Raw genomic sequence first — 20,019 nt, forward strand, 5'->3', positions numbered from 1 at the left:
CAAAATAATAATTTTTGGGCTATATGGAATATTTCATAATTTCTTTGAAGTGACAGATGTTCTATTCAACAGGAAATAGAGTAAGTGAACAATATTTTTGACTTTGACCCAGAAGAAAATATATAGTAACTAACCATTTTGATGTCTATTTTTGTGCAGCATTTGATATTGGATAAAATATACTTGCAGTCAAAATACAAAATGAAATCACTGGTAATTTCATCTGTTCTCTGGAGACTGATAGTTTATGTTAAAAATGAATCATTATGCACCTACAATTATACATTTATTTATTTATTTTTTAAATTCCCACCAGTGTTATCACTGGAACTTAATGCCACCATTAAAATGGCAGCCACTTCTTTCTTTCTTTCTTTCTTTCTTTCTTTCTTTCTTTCTTTCTTTCTTTCTTTCTTTTTGTTTCTTTCTTTCTTTCTTTCTTTCTTTCTTTTTCCTCTCTTTCCTATAGAGACAGAAAATAAGGAAGCAGGGGGAGATAGAAAAAACACTACCTTTACAACTGCTTTACTGCTCATGAGGATCCCCCCACTTGCAGGTGGAGGAGCCATCCAGCACCCAGAACTATCTTTTACCTCCAGACTTATTTATTAATAAGAGGGGAAGGAGGAGAGAAAACTAGGACATCACTCTGTCATATGCAATGCAGGGGGTTGACGTTATGACCTTATGACTTAAAAGTCCAGTGCTTTATCCACTGCACCACATTCCAAGGCTTAGAATTATCTTTCTTTAGATTGAAAAATCCAGAAATACTTGGGAAATGTATAATATAACTAGAGATTCCTTAGTTTTATGAGTAGTTAGCAAAGCTGATTATATAATTCATCACTCACTTATCAGTTGCAATTGTTTCCATCACTGAATTTAATTGAATTAGTAGGCAAATACCTTTTTTTGGAGGGGGGGCGAGGTTGAGGGGGAGAAAATGAAGGAGACAAGTTACAGTTTCTATAAACCACTCGGTTATAATTTACCAGAATGTTTCAAATAATTTCTTGCCCCAACTAATAGTCACTGGGAAGATTGTAATACTCAGTAACATAGAGAAGATGGACTGCCTGCTCCCTAGTTTTGCTACAGGCTGGCCTTGAGTTGAGTTTTACTGTCCATAAATTCCACTAACAGCCTCTTAGGTAGCCAAAAACAGCTCCCAAATTACAGGCACTGATGCCTCTGATTCTCTTTGGCAGGAAACAAAGATAGTAAGGCCCAATCAATCCCATTAAAGCTAGGATAGACAGACACCTCAGATTTAACTTCCAGTAGGACATTTCAAAGCTATATAACCAACACACACATACTGTATTTTTTACCTTTTAATCATCATGTAAGAGATAACCAAAAGGAAGTTCTGGGCTTCAAGTAACTTCTATAACACAAACTCCCATAAAACACCTGTAAGAATCATATCCATGAACTTAACTTCTTTTATTTCTGAACTGCTTTTCCCATCATCTATTTCAATGGCATCTTAACCCACTTCATTTTTAATTTTTTTTATTCATAAAAAGGAAACATTGACAAGACCATAGGATAAAAGAGGTACAACTTCACACAGTTCCCACCATCAGAACTCCATATTCCATCCCCTCCCTTGATAGCTTTCCTATTCTCTATTCCTCTGGGAGTATGGAACAGGCTCATTATGGGGTGCAGAACATAGAAGGTCTGGCTTCTGTAATAGTTTCCCTGATGAACATGGGCATTGACAGGTCAATCCAAACCCCCAGCCTGTCTCTCCTTCCCTAGTGGGGCGGGCTCTGGGAAAGTGGGGCTCCAGGACACATTGGTGGAGTTGTCTGTCCAGGGAAGTCTAGTTGACATAAAGGTAGCATCTGGAACCTGGTGGCTGAAAAAAGAGTTAACATATAAAGCCAAACATGTTGTCAACTAATCTTGAACCTAAAGCCTGGAATAGTGCAGATGAAGAGATGGGGTGGGGATCTCTGTTTCATAGATAGCTGCCAGTCTCTTGCCCTTATTCAGCTTTTGCAGTCCTTGCTTTGATAAGGTTAGCTATGGAGTGAGTGAGGGAAGTGTAATAGTAGGTAGGTGAGGGAGGTATCTAAGTATAAGTAGACAGTATCTCATTATGAACTTTATGCTGACTCACTGCAGACTACTGTGTGCTTTTGCTTTCAGGCATATATTGCCCTAATTTATGGATAGATGTGAACATATGCCCTATATCATTGGACCTTGTCTATATCTAGGCTTTGGGACTTTGTTTGGAAGTGAACCACATGGAATGGAATTAGAGAATCCTCTGAAAGGAAAGGACTAACCCGAGTTATGAGGCTGAAGGCTTGACATTCTGACATCTCTGTACAAAGTCTAAAGTGAAGCATGCTGAGGTGGTACTCATTGTATTAATTAGGTTGGGACTGGTGGATGCAATATCATTTGGCATGAATTGAGAGAAGCATGCAGGAAAATGAGCCTCACACTAGAGGTTCCACGATTGGGGGAAATATATACTCTATAGAGGAAGCGGGAGGTCCTGCTGTCTTAGGGTTTAAGAATATAATAGTTATTGCTATAATCACAATATTTGACAATTGGGTTAACTTTGAAATATAACTTTGTTAGGATTTGTTGTATCATACACAACATCACCATAATTTATGTCCTTTGACATTATTTGTATTTCCAATTTGATGTAGTCTTATTGATTTGTTTTTGTTTTAGTCTTCCTTGCAGTTGGGTCTGTATCATCAAAGATATCCTTGAAGTTTAGGTGGGAAAGTGTTCCACCAATGTTTTCCTCTAAGTATTTGATAGTTTCTGGTCTAATATCCAGGGCCTTGATCCATTTGGAGTTGACTTTTTTTCTTGTAAAATAAAGTGGTTCAATTTCATTCTTCTGCAAGTTTCAACCCAGTTTTCCCAGCAACATTTATTGAAGAGAGCCTTCTTCTTCCATTTAATATTTTGGGTCCCCTTATCAAAGATTAGATGTCCATAGGTGTGGGGGTTTAGTTCTGAGCTTTCCATTCTGTTCCACTGGTCTGTGTGCCTGTTTTTGTTCTAGTACCAGGCTGTTTTGATGGCCTTTTAATATAGTTTGAGATCTGGGAGTATGATGCCTCCATTTCTGTTTCTTTTCCTCAAGATAGTTTTGACAATTCTAGGTGTTTTCTGGTTCTAGATAAATGATTGCAGTTTTTGTTCTATTCTCTTAAAGAAGCTTGGTGGAACTTTGATGGGTATCACATTGAATTTGTATATGTTCTCTGGAGAGAATATTCATTTTTATGTTATTAATTCTTCTAATCCATGAGCATGGGATACCATCCCAAGAGTGAGTTATAGAACTTTTCTTTGGTGTCATCCTGACCCCCACATATTCATCCTTTCATGAATGTGCCAGTTATCCTACCCTCTCCAGAGATTCCCAGGTTGTAAGTCATTTGTTGTTGCTGTTGTTGTTTTTGAGCATGGGGTGTCTTTACATTTCTTGGTATCATTTTTTATTTCCTTGAATAGTGAATCATAGTTTTCAGTGTACAAATCTTTCACTTCTTTGGTCTGGTTTATCCCTAGGTATTTTATTGATTTTGTTACAACAGTGAATGGGAGTAGTGGACCGGTGTTGTAGTTGTCCCTCTTTTTCTATCATTTTTCCTATCATTCCCCAGCCACCTCAATTCCTCTCTGTCCTATAAAGTTAAAATAAATAAATACTTTTAAAAAAGAATTGTCACCTTACTACAATATCTGTTTGACTTTCACTCTAAAGCAGTGTAATTGAGACTTGGATAAGTCTTAACTCTGCTTCTAACTCTATTCTCAACACTTTATCTATTACAGTACTTTGTCTAAAATAAAATAAAGGGTATTGACATACTGTTGAACATTGAGCAAGTGTTAGATACTTCTTTTCTTAAATTTCTTTATTGGGTAATTAATGTTTTATATTTGACAGTAAATACAATACTTTGTACATGCATAGTATTTCCCAGTTTTCCATATAACAATACAACCCCCACTAGTTCTCTGTCATCCTTCTTGGATCTGTATTCTCCCCACCTACTCACCCTAGAGTCATTTAATTTGCTGCAATACGCCAGTTCCAGTTCACGTTCTACTTGTGTTTTCTTTTCTGATCTTGTTTTTCAACTTCTGCCTGAGAGTGAAATCATCCCATATTCATTCTTCTGTTTCTGACTTATTTCACTTAACATGACTTTTTATTTTTTTAGATACTTTTTTCAAATTTAATTTACTTATTTATTCCCTTTTGTTGCCCTTGTTGTTTTATTGTTGTAGTTATTGTTGTTGTTGTTGTTGTTATTGGATAAGAGAAATAGAGAGAGGAGAGGGAAGACAGAGGGGGAGAGGAAGATAGAGACCTACAGACCTGCTTCACCTCTTGTAAAGCGAATCACCTGCACGTGGGTAGCCAGGGCTCGAACCGAGATCCCTACATTGGTCCCTGTGCTTTGCACCACCTGCGCTTAACCCACTGCATTACAGCCCGACTCCCAGAACATGAATTTTTCAATGTCAATCCAAGATCGGCTGAAAACAGTAGTCACCATTTTTTATAGCTGATATATATATACCACAACTTGCTCAACCACTCATCTGTTGTTGGATACCTGGGTTGCTTCCAGGTTTTGGCTATTACATATTGTGCTGCCAAGAACATATGTGTACACAGATCTTTTTGGATGGGTGTGTTGGGTTCCTAAGGATATATCCCCAGGAGAGGAATTACAGAATCATAGGGTAGGTCCATTTCTAGCCTCCTGAGAGTTCTCCAGACTGTTCTCCACAGAGGTTGGACCAATTTACATTCAGCAGTGCAGGAGGGTTACTTTGACCTCACAACCTCTCCAGCATTTGCTGCTGTTACCTTTTCTGATATATGACATTCTCACAGGAGTGAAGTAGTATCTCATTGTTGTCTTTATTTGCATTTATCTGGCAATCAGAGAGTTGGAGCATTTTTTCATGTGTTTCTAGGCCTTTTGGATCTCTTCTGTGGTGAATATTCTGTCCATGTCCTCCCCCCATTTTTGGATGGGGTTGTTTGTTGTCTTGTTGTTAAGATTTGCAAGTTCTTTATATATTCTAGTTATTAGCCTCTTGTCTGATGTATGGCATGTAAAGATCTTCTCCCATTCTGTGAGGGGTCTCTTGGTTTGGGTAGTAGTTTCTTTAGTGGTGCAGAAGCTTTTCAATTTGATGTAGTCCCATAGGTTTCTGCTTGCCTTAGTCTTCTTTGTAATTGGATTCGTTTCATTGAAGTTGTCTTTAAAATTTATGTGGAAAAGAGTCCTGCCCTTATTTTCCTCTAAGCATCTGATAGTTTCTGGCCTCACATCCAGGTCCTTGATCCACTTGCTGGTAGATCTTCCTGGGCAGAAACCAGCTTGGGCGGGTGATAGGAATTTCTCTGTAAGATGAGAAATACGTGACAGAAGCAGCCTCTCAAGGAGTTTGTAACACACGGAGAGGAGAGAAATTGGTCTATAGCTGACGGCCAGTGTTGGGTCTTTCTTTGGTTTCAAAACCGCTATGATCTTCGCACGACGCCAAACTTTGGACATAGACTCAGATTCCAAGATGTGGGACAGGAATGAAGCGAGCCACTTCTTTGCCGCGGGACCCAGGTTAAGAATGAGTTCTGGGGTGATGTTATCATAGCCAGCAGCTGTTCCCGGTTTAACCCTCTTCAAAGCGTCTTCCAGTTCAGACAGTGTAAAGGGAGAGAGTTTTGGAGATGGACAAGATAACTGGAAGTGGGATGACCACTCATGGGAAATTTCTCTTTTCCAGACTGGGTCGATCTTAGCACGTCCAACATGAGTTAGGTGACTGGCCACTGAGTTTGGAGATACGGGAGGATGGGAGATGGGAGGGGGTTGGCTACCGGCACCCAGACTGTGAAGAAGCTTCCAGGCCTTCCTACTTGAGTGGGTGAAGTTCAGACTTTCCGTGAGTTGTTGCCAGCGGGCTTGGCGTGCTGCGTCCAGGGAGGCAATGAGATGGTCAGCCACATCTGGGTCGCCCGACTCATCATACTGCTTTAGTAGTTGCTCGCATTCAGCATCAAGACAAGGCGTATAGTTAGCACATCTCCCACGAGGAATGGCTTGGGAAGCTGCTTTGAAGATGGCTTGGCGGAAGCACCTGTAGGAATCTTCAGAGGGGATAGAGTTAATTGGAATTGCAGCAATAGATTTGTTGGTAAGATCACTGAACAGACGCCAGTTTGCTTTCCGAAAGTTCCATCTTAGTTTTTCCGAGCACAGAATCAGTGGGAGCTGGAGACCAACGTGGATGATAGCTGGGCGGTGATGACTGTGTGGGAAGATCTTGAGAACTTGTCTCATAGCGGGAAAGGCTTGGCCGTTGACTGTGCTAATCCAGCACAGGTCGGGTGACGAGTCTTTATTCCATCTAGCACTGTGAAAAGAGCCTGGCTGTTTGGGATCGTATAATAGGGAGAGGTCATTTGCTGAAGCCCAGTCGGCTAAGATAGAGCCGTCAGCACGAGTGGAGGAATATCCCCAGTCTTGGTGATGACTATTAAAGTCTCCAATGTAAACGGCTGGGTGATTCGGGCTAGGCAGGACCTCATTATCCCATGAGGTACTGGGAGGCTTATATACATTGACGAGCTGAATAGTTCCAATAGTAATGGAGTCGTAGAAGGTCGAAGAGGCCGTATGGTAAACGTCCGCAAGACACGATTTGGCGTAGATGGCTCGGCCGTGTTTAGGATGGAGATTATAGCATATTAAATCGAATCCACTGATGGTGAATCGAGCAGCTTCATCGACTGCTATATGTGTTTTTTGTAGGCAGATAACATCTGCCTGATGCTGTATCGCCAATTGACCAATAAGAACGTGTTTGGCAAAGGACAGCCCCTCAACATTAAGTTGGAGGACTCAAATAGCAGGACCAACAGCTTGAAAGCTGTCAGGAGCTGCTTGTTGCTGGCTTTGAAAGTGACTGGGATCCATGTGCATTCAGTCGGCTAGGAAGGATCGTCAGTTTCCCCTATGAATGGGTACTCACGAGATGCACCACGGGAAGGTCGATCCAATGCATCCCAAATTCCGGGTGCATCTGGGTGACAAGTCTAGCAGATGGAGACTTGCCTCAAGTGGCCTCCCCCAGGGCTCTGTTCTGGCTCCTACGCTATTTAATATTTACATCAATGACCTCCCAGAAACTTCTTCAAGGAAGTTCATCTACGCCGATGACATCTGCTGTGCAACTCAGGCATCAAAGTTCGACATCCTCGAGGAAACACTCATGAAAGACATGTCTCTGATATCTGATTACTGTAAAAAATGGCGACTAATCCCTAGCACTGCAAAAACGGTATCATCTGTTTTCCATCTACACCATGCCTCGGCCTCGCGTGAGCTTAATGTGCAGCTTAGCGATACGAGAATCCAGCATGAAGCCCAGCCAGTCTATCTTGGCATTACTCTTGATCGCACTCTGTCATTTCACTAACATCTCATAAAAACTGCAGCGAAGGTGGGCGCGAGGAATAACATCATTGCAAGACTGGCCAGCTCCTCATGGGGCGTGAGCGCTTCCACACTACGATCATCATCTCTGGCATTATGCTATTCCACTGCAGAATACTGTGCCCCAGTATGGTTCCATAACCCCCATGTCCACTTGGTCAATTCCAAATTATATTCCTCCATGAGGATAATTTCTGGAACCATCCGTTCCACCCCGGTTCCATGGCTGCCAGTTCTTAGCAACATCGCCCCGCCAGATATTCTTTGGGATGCGGCATCATCTAAGTTCATTTCCCACGTCTACGCTCGACCGGACCTGCCAATATACGCGGATATCTTCACCCACCCTGTCCAACGCTTGACGTCTCATCACCCAATCTGGTCCCCTACGCCTACACTGAACTTCTCTGTTCCAGTCTCTTGGAAACAGAGCAGTCAGCTGAGGTAAAGAACAAACACCTCATCACAGACCCCTGCAAGCGTCAACCCGGCTTTGACCTAGCACGCTATGATTGGGCCCTCCTCAATCGCTATCGAACAGACCATGGCCGGTGCGCCGCTATGTTCCATCGCTGGGGAGCCAGAGATGACCTGAACTACCCCTGCGGCTACAAACAGACTATGACCCACATAGTCAACGACTGCCACCTCTCCAGATTCAATGGAGGTCTCGAAACTTTACATCAGGCTCAACCTGATGCTGTTGACTGGCTACGGAAGAAGGGCAAACGCTAGAAGAAGATCCACTTGGATTTTACTTTTGTATTTGGTAAAATATAGTGGTTCAATTTCATTTTTCTGCATGTTTCAACACATTTTTTCCAGCACTATTTGTTGAAGAGACTGTGCTTTCCCTATTTAATAGTCTGGGCACCTTTGTAAAAGATTATATGTCCATAGGTGTGGGGGCTTAGGTCTGGGCTCTCAATTCTATTCCACTGGTCAGTGTGTCTGTTTATGTTCCAGTACCAAGCAGTATTTATGACAGGGTGCCTGTAATACAATTTGAGATCTGGGAGTGTGATGCCTCTGGTTCTGTTCTTTCTTCTCAAGATGTTTTAGCAATTCTAGGTATTTTCTGGTTCCAGATTAACATTTGTAGCAGCATTTGTTCTATTCTCCTAAAAATGTGTTTGGGATCTTGATAGGGATAGCATTAAATTTGTATATGGCTCTGGGTAGTATATTCATTTTGATGATGTTAATTCTTCCAAACCATAAACATGGAATATTTTTCAGTTTCTTTGTGTCTTTTTCAATTTCCTTTTGTAGTAATTCATAATTTCAGTACACAAGTTTTTCACTTCTTTGGTTAGTTTTATTCCTAGATATTTTATTGTTTCTTTTCCTATAGTAAAAGGAATTGATTTCTGGATTCAACTTCTATCTTAGTGTTTGCATAGAGGAATGCCACTGACTTTTGAATGTTAATTTTGTAGCCTGACACCTTACTGTATTGCCTGGTGATATCCAAAAGCCTCTTGCTGGATTCCTTAGGTTTTTTCTATGTATATTATCATGTCATCTGCAAGTAGGGAGAGTTTAACTTCTTCTCTTCCAATATGTATGCCTTTAACTCCTTGCTCCTGCCTGATTGCTATGGAAAGAACTTCCAACACTATGTTGAATAGTAATGGTGATAATGGGCATCCTTGTCTAGAACCTCATCTGAGGGAAATGCTTCCAGTTTTTCACCATTGAGGATGATGTTGGCTGTAGGTTTGCTATAGATAGACTCCACTATCTTCAGGAATTTTCCATCTATTCCCTTTTTTTTGTAGTGTTTTGATCATAAAGGGATGTTGTATTTTGTCAAAGGCTTTATCCGCGTCTATTGATATGATCATGTGATTTTTGGTCTTGCTTTTGTTGATGTGGTGGATCATGTTGATTGATTTACATATATCAAACCAACCTTGCATCCCTGGAATAAACCCTCTTGGTCATGATGAACAATCTTTTTAATGTACCTATGTATCTGGTTGGCTAGAATTTTGTTCAATATTTTAGCATCTATGTTTGTTAGAGATATTGGTCTGTAGATTTCTTTTTTGGTTGTGTCCCTGTCTGCTTTTGGTATCAAAGTGATGTTGGCATCATAGAAGCTAGAAGGGAGTTTTCCAGTGTCTTCAATATTCTGGAAGACTTAAAAGTAGAGGTATTATTTCTTCTTTGAAGGTTTTGTAGAATTCATTTGTAAAACCATCTGGTCCAGGACTTTTGTTTTTGGGAAGAATTTTGATAACTGTTTAAAATTCATTAGCTGTTATGGGCCTGTTCATGTTATCAACTTCATCTTTACTTAGTTTTGGAAGTTGGTAGGTATCTAGGAAATCATCCATTTCTTCCAGGTTCTTTAGCTTGGTGGCATATAGTTGTTCATAGAAGCCTCACATGATATGTTGAATTTCTGTGGTGTCTGTTGTGATATCTCCTCCTTCATTTACTGTTGGATTTATTTGGGTCTTCTTTTTTTTTTTTTTTTTTTTGTGAGTCTGGCTAAAGGTTTGTTGATTTTGTTCACTCTTTCAAAAACCAACATTTACTTTCGTTGACCTTTTGTATGGTTTTCTTATTTTCAATGTTAATTGATTTCTGCCCTAACTTTAGTGATTTCAGTCCTTCTGGTTGCTTTAGGGTTCCTTTGTTCTTCTAGGTCTTTAAGATGTGCAATCAGTCTGTTTATTTGTGCTTTTTCTTGTTTCCTAATGTATGCTTGTATGCCTATGAACCTCCCTCTCAGTACTGTCTTAGATGTGTCCCAAATATTTTGATAGACTGTGTCTTCATTTTCGTTGAACTCTCAAAACATTTTGATTTCTTCCTTTATTTCCTCTTTGACCCAGTAGTTGTTAAGGAGTGTACTGTTGAGATTCCACACTTTAGGATTATTACTAATCTTTTGTTGATTGTTAAATGTTAGTTTAATTCCACTGTGGTCTGAGAAGATGGTGGGGATGATTGCAATGCTCTTGAATTTGCTGATGCTGTCTTTGTGGCTTAACATATGGTCTATCCTTGAGAGTGACCCATGTGAACTTGAGTAGAATGTGTATTCCAGTTTCTTGGATTGAATGACTCTGAAAAATGTCCAATAGTTCTAGTTTATCTGTCTCTTAATTTATCTCCCTCATGTATGTATTGAATTTCTGCCGGGATGATCTGTCAAGTTGCGAGAGTTGGTGTTGAAGTCCCCTACTATGACTGTGTTGCTGTTAATATATTGCGGTAGCTCTTTCAGTAGACGTTTGATGTATTTAGATGGCTTCTCATTGGGTGCATAGATGTTAATAACTTTTAAGTCCTCTTGATTGACTGATCTTCTGACCATTAAGGAGTGTCTATCCCTATCTTTTTTAATCTTATCTATTTTAAAGTCTATCATGTCAAACATGAGAATAGCTTTCTCTGCCCTTTTTTCTTGGCCATTGGCTTGCATGATAGTTTTCCATCCTTTCACTTTGAGTCTGTGCTTGTCTTGTTGAGTTAGGTGGGTTTCCTGTAGACAGCATATTGTTGGGTTGTATTTTCTGATCCTTCTTCCTACTCTGTGTCTTTTAATAGGTGAATTCAGGCCATTGACATTTATTGATATCAAAGATTGAAGATACTTTAAAGCCATTCTTGTAGAGTTTTAGAATGTTGTGATATATGGCCTATTTGTGGTGGTCTGACTGTTTATAGGAGACATTTCAGAACTTCTTTAAGGGCAGACTTGGGGATAGTTGATTTCTTCAGCTGTTGCTAATCTAAGAAGGTTTTTTGTGCCTACGTCTAGTCCAAATGACAGTCTAGCAGGTTACAGTATTCTTGGTTGAAAGCCTTTCTCATTGATTACTAGATAGACATCTTGCCATTCTCTTCTGCCCTGTAGTGTTTGTATGGAGAAGTCAGCTGCTAATCTTATGTGTTTTCCTCTGTAGGTGACTCTTTGTTTTTCTCTTGCAGCCTTCAGGATCCTTTCTTTATCCTTATACCTTTGCATTCTAAATATGATGTGCTCTGGTGTCTTTATGTCTCAGTTAATTCTACTTGGGACCCTCTGGGCTTCTTGAATCTTTATGTCTTTGATGTTGTCTAGACTAGAGTAGTTCTCAGCTATTATGTCTTTAAGAATGCTATCTTCCTCTCCCTCTCTTTCTTCCTCTGGTAAGCCACTAATCTGTATATTGTTTCTTTTGAAGTCATCCCATAGGTCTCTTTTATTGTTTTCAGTATCTCTTAATCTCTTTTGAGATCTCTGACTTCTTTTTTAGTTGTCTCTAATTCATCCTTGATCTTGCTAATTCTGTCTTCAGCCTCATTGATTCTAGTCTCTCTGACCTCTACTGTTTTCTGGAGTTCATCTATTTTGTTACCCTGTTCTGAGACTGTTTTAGCTTGTTCAACTAGTTGTGTTCTTAGCTCAGCTTTTTCAGCTTTCAGTTCTTTAATAACCTTGAGATAATTAGTATTTTCTTCCAGAGTTTCTGCATTTCTGGTCGCAATTCTTTCAAACTCTTTACTCACTCCTGTGATTATTTCCTTAAGTAGTGTTTGGATGTTGACCTCATTGTTTTGTGCTTCACCCTTTGGGGGGCTTTTAGCTGGACTCTTGTCCTGGTTCATTTCTCCAGTATTTCTTCTTGTTTGTTTAACCATTTTATATCTTATGATATGAGCTTTCTCTCTCAGTACTTTTCAAATTACTGATCACTATTGCCTGGATTGACTTTTGTCTAAGTAAGGTAATTAAAGAGTTCACAGTTGTGGACATTAACAGTTGTTTCAATAATATTTTAATCCCTGATTTGGAGCTCAGTGGCTCAAAAGCCTCTTTTGTGCTTTTTCTTCCCTGTAGGCTATGGGAGCCCAAGGGCTTTTAAACTGTAAGTAGGGTTCTTAGTTTAATCACTGACTCCTGACCAAGAGATAAAGCATGGTGTGTCAGAGATAATCCAGTGGTTATGCAAAGAGAATTTCACATCCCCACTGCTATGCCACGGAGGTATAGATCTTCTCCTGAATTTCCTGGTTAGTTCTCTGTCCCATGGTGTCAGCACAGGGCCTCCCTGCCACTGCTCCAGACTCTGAGGGCAGTAGCAATGGAGACTCAGAGTTGCACTTGGTGAGTCCCAAAGGAGTTCTCTCCTCCCCTCAGCCTTCCCCTTGTTGGTGAAACAGACTGGAGGTGGTAAACTACTGGACTGTTACCAGCCACACAATCTCTCCCTTGGCTCCTCTCTGTCCACCAGCCACACATGTTTGCACTCACTGATGACCTGGTGGGTTCCTGAAGTTGTTCCAGTCCTTTCCTGTTTCAGTCCCAGGTGGTCTCCTTTGGTATTTGAGTTGATCCAGGAGAGGAGAGGAGAAAAACACATCTGCTGCTGCTTATAGCCCTGCCTCCCGAACAAGTGTTAAATATTTCAAATTGATTTCCCTCTCATCATTAAGATAGAGTAAGAGCAAAATTCATTCATGAAGATTTATTGTAATGTTTGTATTTGTGTGAGATAGTTACAGTGTTATATGACTTTTTTCTTATTTATATTTTGTATAGAGACAGAGAGACAGAGATACAGTGAGAGGGAAATTGGATATAGAGAAGGAGGGAGAAAGAGAGACACCTTCACAGCTTATGAAAATTCCCTGCCTGCAGGTGGGGACCAGAGGCTTGAACTCAAGTTCTTATGCATTGCAACATGTTAGGCCTACTAGGTGTGCCACAGCCTGGCCCCTTGGGACTTTATTTTGTATTTCCTTTGATGAAACATAGCTGGGTCACACTATTCAGAGACATGTTTTGTTGGTATTTTCTTGATCCTTTATCACTTCATACTTGTGATCTTTGTTTTTATTATTTATTAAAGTTGATAATACTGTTAATATGTTAGCAATACAATTTCACCTCCACCTATCTTCATATTTTGCATAATCTTCTCTTTGTTTTTCTATGGGACTGAGTCCTTGTGTATGTGAGATTTCACTGCTTCTGGGAAAACCTTTTCATTCAAATAGAGAAAAACAGAAAGGGAGAGACACCACAATTCCAGGACTTTCCTTAGTGCCATGGAACTTCAGTGTGGACTAATGTTTGAACCTTAGTTGTGCAGATGAAAAGGCACAAACCATACCTGGTGAACCCCATATTGTATATTACCACATCACTTGTCCACCGACAATGTATTACCCCACTATAATTCATTATTTTTCAAGATCTAATATTCCACAACTTAGTCATCTTATTGCACTATACAAATATTTCTTTTTTGGTAGACTATTGAAATTCTAGGACATTGTGTTGATGATTTATTCTTTTATATCTTACGTAAAGTATGTGACAGGTACACATGACAAGGGGTTATACAAATAATTTTTATTCAAAGAGACTTTCATGTCTGCAGCTCCAAAATCCCAGGATCAATACCCTGAATAACCATAAGCAAGAGCTAAGCAGTACTCTGATTAAAATAAATAAATAAATAAAAGTACCATCACTATGTTTGTCAAGGTAGATAACATTGACAAGTCTAAAAAGTAAAAAATCACAAATAAGTCAAAATTATTACCATTAGTAGTATTCTTTGTCAATGAATTAGGTCAACATGCACCACTGAAACAGTTATATTCAGGTGAAAAATTTATTCATAAATTCATCTCTTCAACAGATATTTATTGAGTGCAATGTCAAACACTGAGCCAGAATTTTGAAGCTCAAAGATAATAACAAGGCCCCATTTTCAAGGAATAATATATGTATATGCCAAGAAGAAAAGTTAAGAAAGCCAGACCTTCCACCTTCTGCAACCCATAATGATTCTGGGTCCATACTCCTAGAGGGATAAAGAATAGGAACACATCCAGTGGAGCGGATGGGATGTGAAACTTTGGTAGTGGGAATTGTGTGACATTGTACCCCTTTTATCCAATGGATTTGTCTATCATAATTAAATCAATAAAAAGATTAAAAATAGAAAGTAATATAAATTCAAATTATCAATTGTAAGTATGTGAAGTAGCATATGTAAATATGAATAAAGTCCAATTGGCACAGACAGGATGATTCTTTCCCTGGTATATGAGAAACATTTTACTGTGGAGAACATGCAGAACAAACTCTTAAAGAATAAATCACTGTTGTTCAGATTGTCAATAGAGGAGAAGTTTCAGAGGTGCAACATAAGCTAGTATATTTAGGAAATAGAAAAGGGCTTGTTTTAAGTGAAGCAAGAAAAACAGAAAGAGGAATTTGGAAAGATGAAAGTGAAATAATTATTTAACACCAATATATAATGGACATTGAATACTCTGAAAAGCATACTTGACTCTTATCTTTCAGGCTAGGGTAAGGATTTTTTCAGGCAAATTAAATGTTTACCACTGTATTTTATAAATAATTTCAGAAACAGTCAAAGAAAGATCTAGTCCAATAAAAACATACATCATGAGTTGAAGTTTTTGCCTTTATGTAGAATTTTTCTGTTCTGAAGTGAAATTCAGAACTGTTTCTCTAGCTTTTTGCAATGAATAATATGGTATTGTTTCTAAAAGGGTACCATAATCTATTAATGTATTCATTTGGAGAATAGTCATTGGTATAAACCAACTGTGATGGATTTTGCTGAAGACATCAAATGATTTTCTTATCATGTTCAACTGCTAAATATGTTTCAAAGGATGAGAACTGCACTCTGGTGTCAATTACCTAACACCCCCCTCAAAAAAATGGCTGCATAAGAAATGCATATGAATAAAATAGGACTTGTTTGTCAGCACATTACAATAAAACATGATTTGGACAACTTTGACCTGACCAGCACTTTATCACCTGCCTGACTGCTAAGTATGTGAGACCTGGATTTGTGACTGCATACTATTATCTGAAGTACAAGCATGAATGAAACTTGGTGTCAGGCATTATGCCAGCCCCCCCTCCTCCTGAATTGCTGATAGTATGGCCTATTTACATAATCATTGTTTTGCCTGAAAGATTCCCCACCCATTCCTTTGATCTATCTTCTTTCTACCTTAAGACCTGCCCTGCTTGCAGGGTAACATTAATCCCATCAGTTAAAATCATCACAACAGTTGCTAAGGAGGTTCCCAGCATGCCTTTTTCCTTTCTCCACACCCTTTTCCTAGCAATTTCCATTTCCAACTTGCCACTTCCGGTTTTATCCTATAAAGCCACTTCTGTTTCTGATTTCTCTCTTCCTCTTTTTCTGTGTCCTGACCTGGAGGAGGGCAGGTGTGCACACAGGGAGGCAGATGCAGACCATTGTGGTTTGGTCCCATGTAGCTTAACCCTCTGTGCTCACACCCGACTCTGGGGCTCCCACATGAATAAAGAATTGTATTACCATGCCGCCACAAGTTCCTGGCCTCCCGTCCCGCAACACTAGCCCAGCAACTTGGAACTAGGAGAGATGGGAAATTGAAAGTGTTTGTCTTTGTGTCATGTGTGTTTTGGCTCAGTAGTCATCTGGAGCATCCTTGTTTTGCCCTTGAAGTTCAGAAAACACTTGCTATTTGGGAAAATGTACCAAAGTATCAGAGTAACGTGCATAACTGCCATGGCTCACTAATCATTGCTATTTAATTTTAAGGCTGCTGCAGAAAAGTATCTGATGTTTCTGGGGTGCTAGAAAACTCTTTCTGTTGTCATTCTTCCATCTTCTCTAGTCACTCAAACAGGGCCTTTTGAGCTCTGCTCCCCATGTAATCTGTGCCTCCTAACCTAACGACATCCACTAATGTGTGCTAACAGATGTCTGAGGGAAAATTAGCCCTGGTGTCCAAATCGATTAGAACAGAATTGCTGTATAAGAATAATTGTTCTGTAAGCTGTGTGGGCTGTATTTTTTCCCAAGGTGAGGTCACATAGTCCAGCTTTAGCTCCCCCACTCCATATTTTCCCCTTCAAGGCAGTCTACTTCAGTGCTTAATGGGTTCTGATTGGACCACCAGATAGAGATGCCTCCACCAGGTGCAAACCCCAGCAACTGACTGAAGAACAGGATGACTACATTCGCCCCAAAGGCAAAAAACAACCCCAGAATAACAGCCATGTCAGCTTTGAAAATACAGTTTTGGTGTATGTTTTGAATGCAATAAAATGTTATGGTAATGGGGTCACCTTCTAGGACTCAGGAAAGACTGGATGGAGAATAGTATTGGTAGCAAAGTTACCTACTTCATGTCATTGAGAGAAATTTCTGTTTTGCAACTCCAAAACACAAGAGGAAATTCATTAAAAAGATAAGTTATGCAAAGGAAAATATATTTAAGGTTGAGATTAGCTAAACTTGCACATTGTATACTGTAGGACTTTTTTAGACCTCTAAACTTGAGTTGGGATTTCAGCTTATTAAAGTGATATCATTTACAGTATGGTGAATCTCATTAAACCTCATTAAAAATTTTTATTAGGCAAATAATAATTTACAAAATAGTTGTCACAGGGGTACAATTTCTCATTCCTCCATAATAGGTGTCTTCATACAAATCCCACCACCAATTTAGATCTTTCTCCACCATTGTGCATTGGATTTTCAATGCCCTCTCAGCCCACTCCCCCTTCCCTTCCATGTCTGGGGCCCTTTGCAATAGAGAATGTCTAGTTCAACTTTTATCTGAGTTGCTTTCTCCTCCTTGTTTCATAAGTTGTACCTATAAGTGAGATATTCTGGTATCTATCCATCTCTTTCTGGTTGATTTCACTCAATATTATTCATTCAAGTTCCATCCTTGATGAGGCCAAGGAGATAGTTCCATCATTTTTCATAGCTGGGTAATTAATATTCAATTTTATATATCTAGAAAAAAGTTCTTAACTATTCATCTGTTGTTAAACATTTGACTTGTTTCTACATTTAGAGTAGGAAAGAGCAAAGCATCCTTTGAATTGAGTGTGTAATTTGAGGATAGTGTGACACTTCTTAAGAAGAATTTGGTAATTAAATAAAACATTCTTATAGTAATCCTTGTTATTTACAGTACATGTTCAATAAATGTTAGTCATAAAATGGCCATCCTTTCCATTGTACATCTCAGAAATACTTAAAGAACATTCAATATATAATTTCTACATTTCAACTTTTTAAACATCCCCTTCCCCAAAAACAAGATTTCCAAGTTGTTTGTGATTTAGCACATTTTATAACCAAATTATCAACCAAATTTGGTCCACCAGAATGAGATTGGCCTCTTTCCAAAAATATTGTCACCAACCTCTACCATTTCTGCATTAACTCCATACTTCTTTTCTGTCAATGTCCTCTTCATATGTGTGTGTGTGTGTATATACATATACATATACATATACATATACATATACATATACATATACATATACATATACATATACATATACATATACATATACATATACATATACATATATGATTAAGTGTTTTATGTAAAGAGTTTGGCATTATTTGAGGTTCCAGGAATCCATTTGAAGCCTTAGAAAGTGTTCCTTAGAAAAATGGAGGGCTACTTACTATAAGTAGTAAATAAAGAACAATATTTGTAGGAAGTTGTAGAATGGTGTTAATTTTTCTTTTATTCTTTGTGTCCATATTTTGGAACAACATTTTACATAAGTTAAAATATCATTGAACATAATTAATTACTGTATTATATTATTTGTAATACTTCAGTGTACAATAACATTTCATTCTTACTCAGTCACACTGCCATTTCATTTTAAAGATAACTTGTGTGAGACTTTTCTCAGGCAACCCATAAGTATAGCATAACCCATGCTCAAGAATTTCTGGCATTTGCTATAAAGCTTTTCTACAAATAGCAGTCAATTCTTTTTTTTAAGGTTTATCTATTGTTATTTTATTTTTTATGTTCGTTAATTAGAGACCAAGACAGAGAGAAAGATACAAAGAAAGACCAGAGCACTGCTCAGCTCTAGCTTATGGTGGTACTAGGGATTGAACCTAAGACCTCAGAGTCTCAGGCATGAAAATATTTCTATATAACTATTCTGAGGTTTTCATTCATTCCTCCATGCTGGAAATGTAGTCACCACTGCTATGTAAAATGATCATTAGGGGACATCCTTCACTACAAAAAGAAAGGAGAGAAATGAAGTCTGAGTGCCATGATGCCCTCTTAACCTACATGTCCTACTTTGTTTACTTTACCCTCCTGGTCAAAATTCTGACTCCGGCTAACCAGGACTGTGGGATTCTCACAGTGCACAACAACATGACCAGAAAGGAGTTTGTTTTTCTTCATAAAGATTGTTTTTTGTACTTTCTTTTGGAATCACTTTATATTTGTTTTACTTATGCATATGTATAATTACACTTCTACTTTGGGCTACTAGCTATGGCTCTGAAACAGAGCCCTGCTAGATCCCCCACTTTCATCTTTTTCTCATTTGCACATGAGCACACAAACATCACACTCAGTTCTGTCAGATCAGCTTCATGGCCACATTTATCAAAATTATCCTACAGTCCCTTGCAGAGGCGAATATTAATAGGGTTCATTTAAAACCAAGAGTGTTACTAATGCTTTTTTCTATGTGCTAAATGGGAGGAAACAAGAATTACACACACACACAAAAAAAAAAAGCAGGGTTGTTACAATAGTTAATAAGGCGAGGTGAAATCTTTGAGCAAGGGGAAAAATAATGCTGAGCTTTCAGAAATCTTGATGTCAATTTACATATTATTATTCCCATTGCTTTCCATCCAGAAAACAGATTTGCAGCATATTTTTCCACATGCAACACGTTGCTAAGTAATCAACCCTGAGCATTTCTGCTGAGTTTATTCTGTCTGTCCATGTATCTAAAGGGTTCATAGCAATGTCATCACTTCTGTCTTACTTTGGTACAGGGAAGTCAAAGAAGTAGAGGAACCTCTAAAAATATGGGTGGAATCCATTAAGAATGGATTCTTTTTATTTTCCCTCCAATCAGAGTGAGCCATTTGCACATAGTATTGGCACGTCTGTTTCTCCTAGCAGCAAGGTAGCATAGTGGTGTTCCTGGTAAGACTTGTTGGGTAGTGTTTCCTACTGTAAAGTTAGTTCATTGCCCAGGAAATACTATTTTGTTGTCTTGTACTGAATTGACATCTGCTCTGAGTTAGTTATATCACTGTTCCTTCAAGCAGAGTAGAGAATCAGAAGCATTCTTTTCTTGACTCATGGCATTTAAATGACTTAATAATTATGCATTAGCCTGCTAGAACCCTAATAGTTCACATTCTGAGAAAAGATAAACAAAATGCTTGTCATTCAACAAGGTAATAAATTAGAAGATTTTTTATTATTTTTAAAAGAATGCTGTAACCAAGAGTAAATGTTTACAAAGTAGTAGTCATAGTAGTAGTAGTAGTAGTCATCTTCGTAGTCATACTGGTAATTGATGAATTCATCATTTATATGCTTTTTAACCAAGTGGACCAGCATCTCAAGGAATGAAATAAGTATGCCTCTTTGGAGTTGCTTAAAGTTAATCCCTCTATTTGAGGGCTGCCTTTGTCTTCAAGAA

General features: G+C 38.7%; 1 protein-coding gene across 3 annotated transcripts in view; it reads left to right on the plus strand.

The window, feature by feature from the left end:
• Positions 1–20,019, plus strand: part of LSAMP (limbic system associated membrane protein) — a 791,240-nt gene that overhangs the window by 477,530 nt on the left and 293,691 nt on the right. The window lies entirely within an intron of this gene.

Source organism: Erinaceus europaeus, chromosome 9, assembly GCF_950295315.1.
Source record: "Erinaceus europaeus chromosome 9, mEriEur2.1, whole genome shotgun sequence".
Taxonomy (NCBI): Eukaryota; Metazoa; Chordata; class Mammalia; order Eulipotyphla; family Erinaceidae; genus Erinaceus; species Erinaceus europaeus.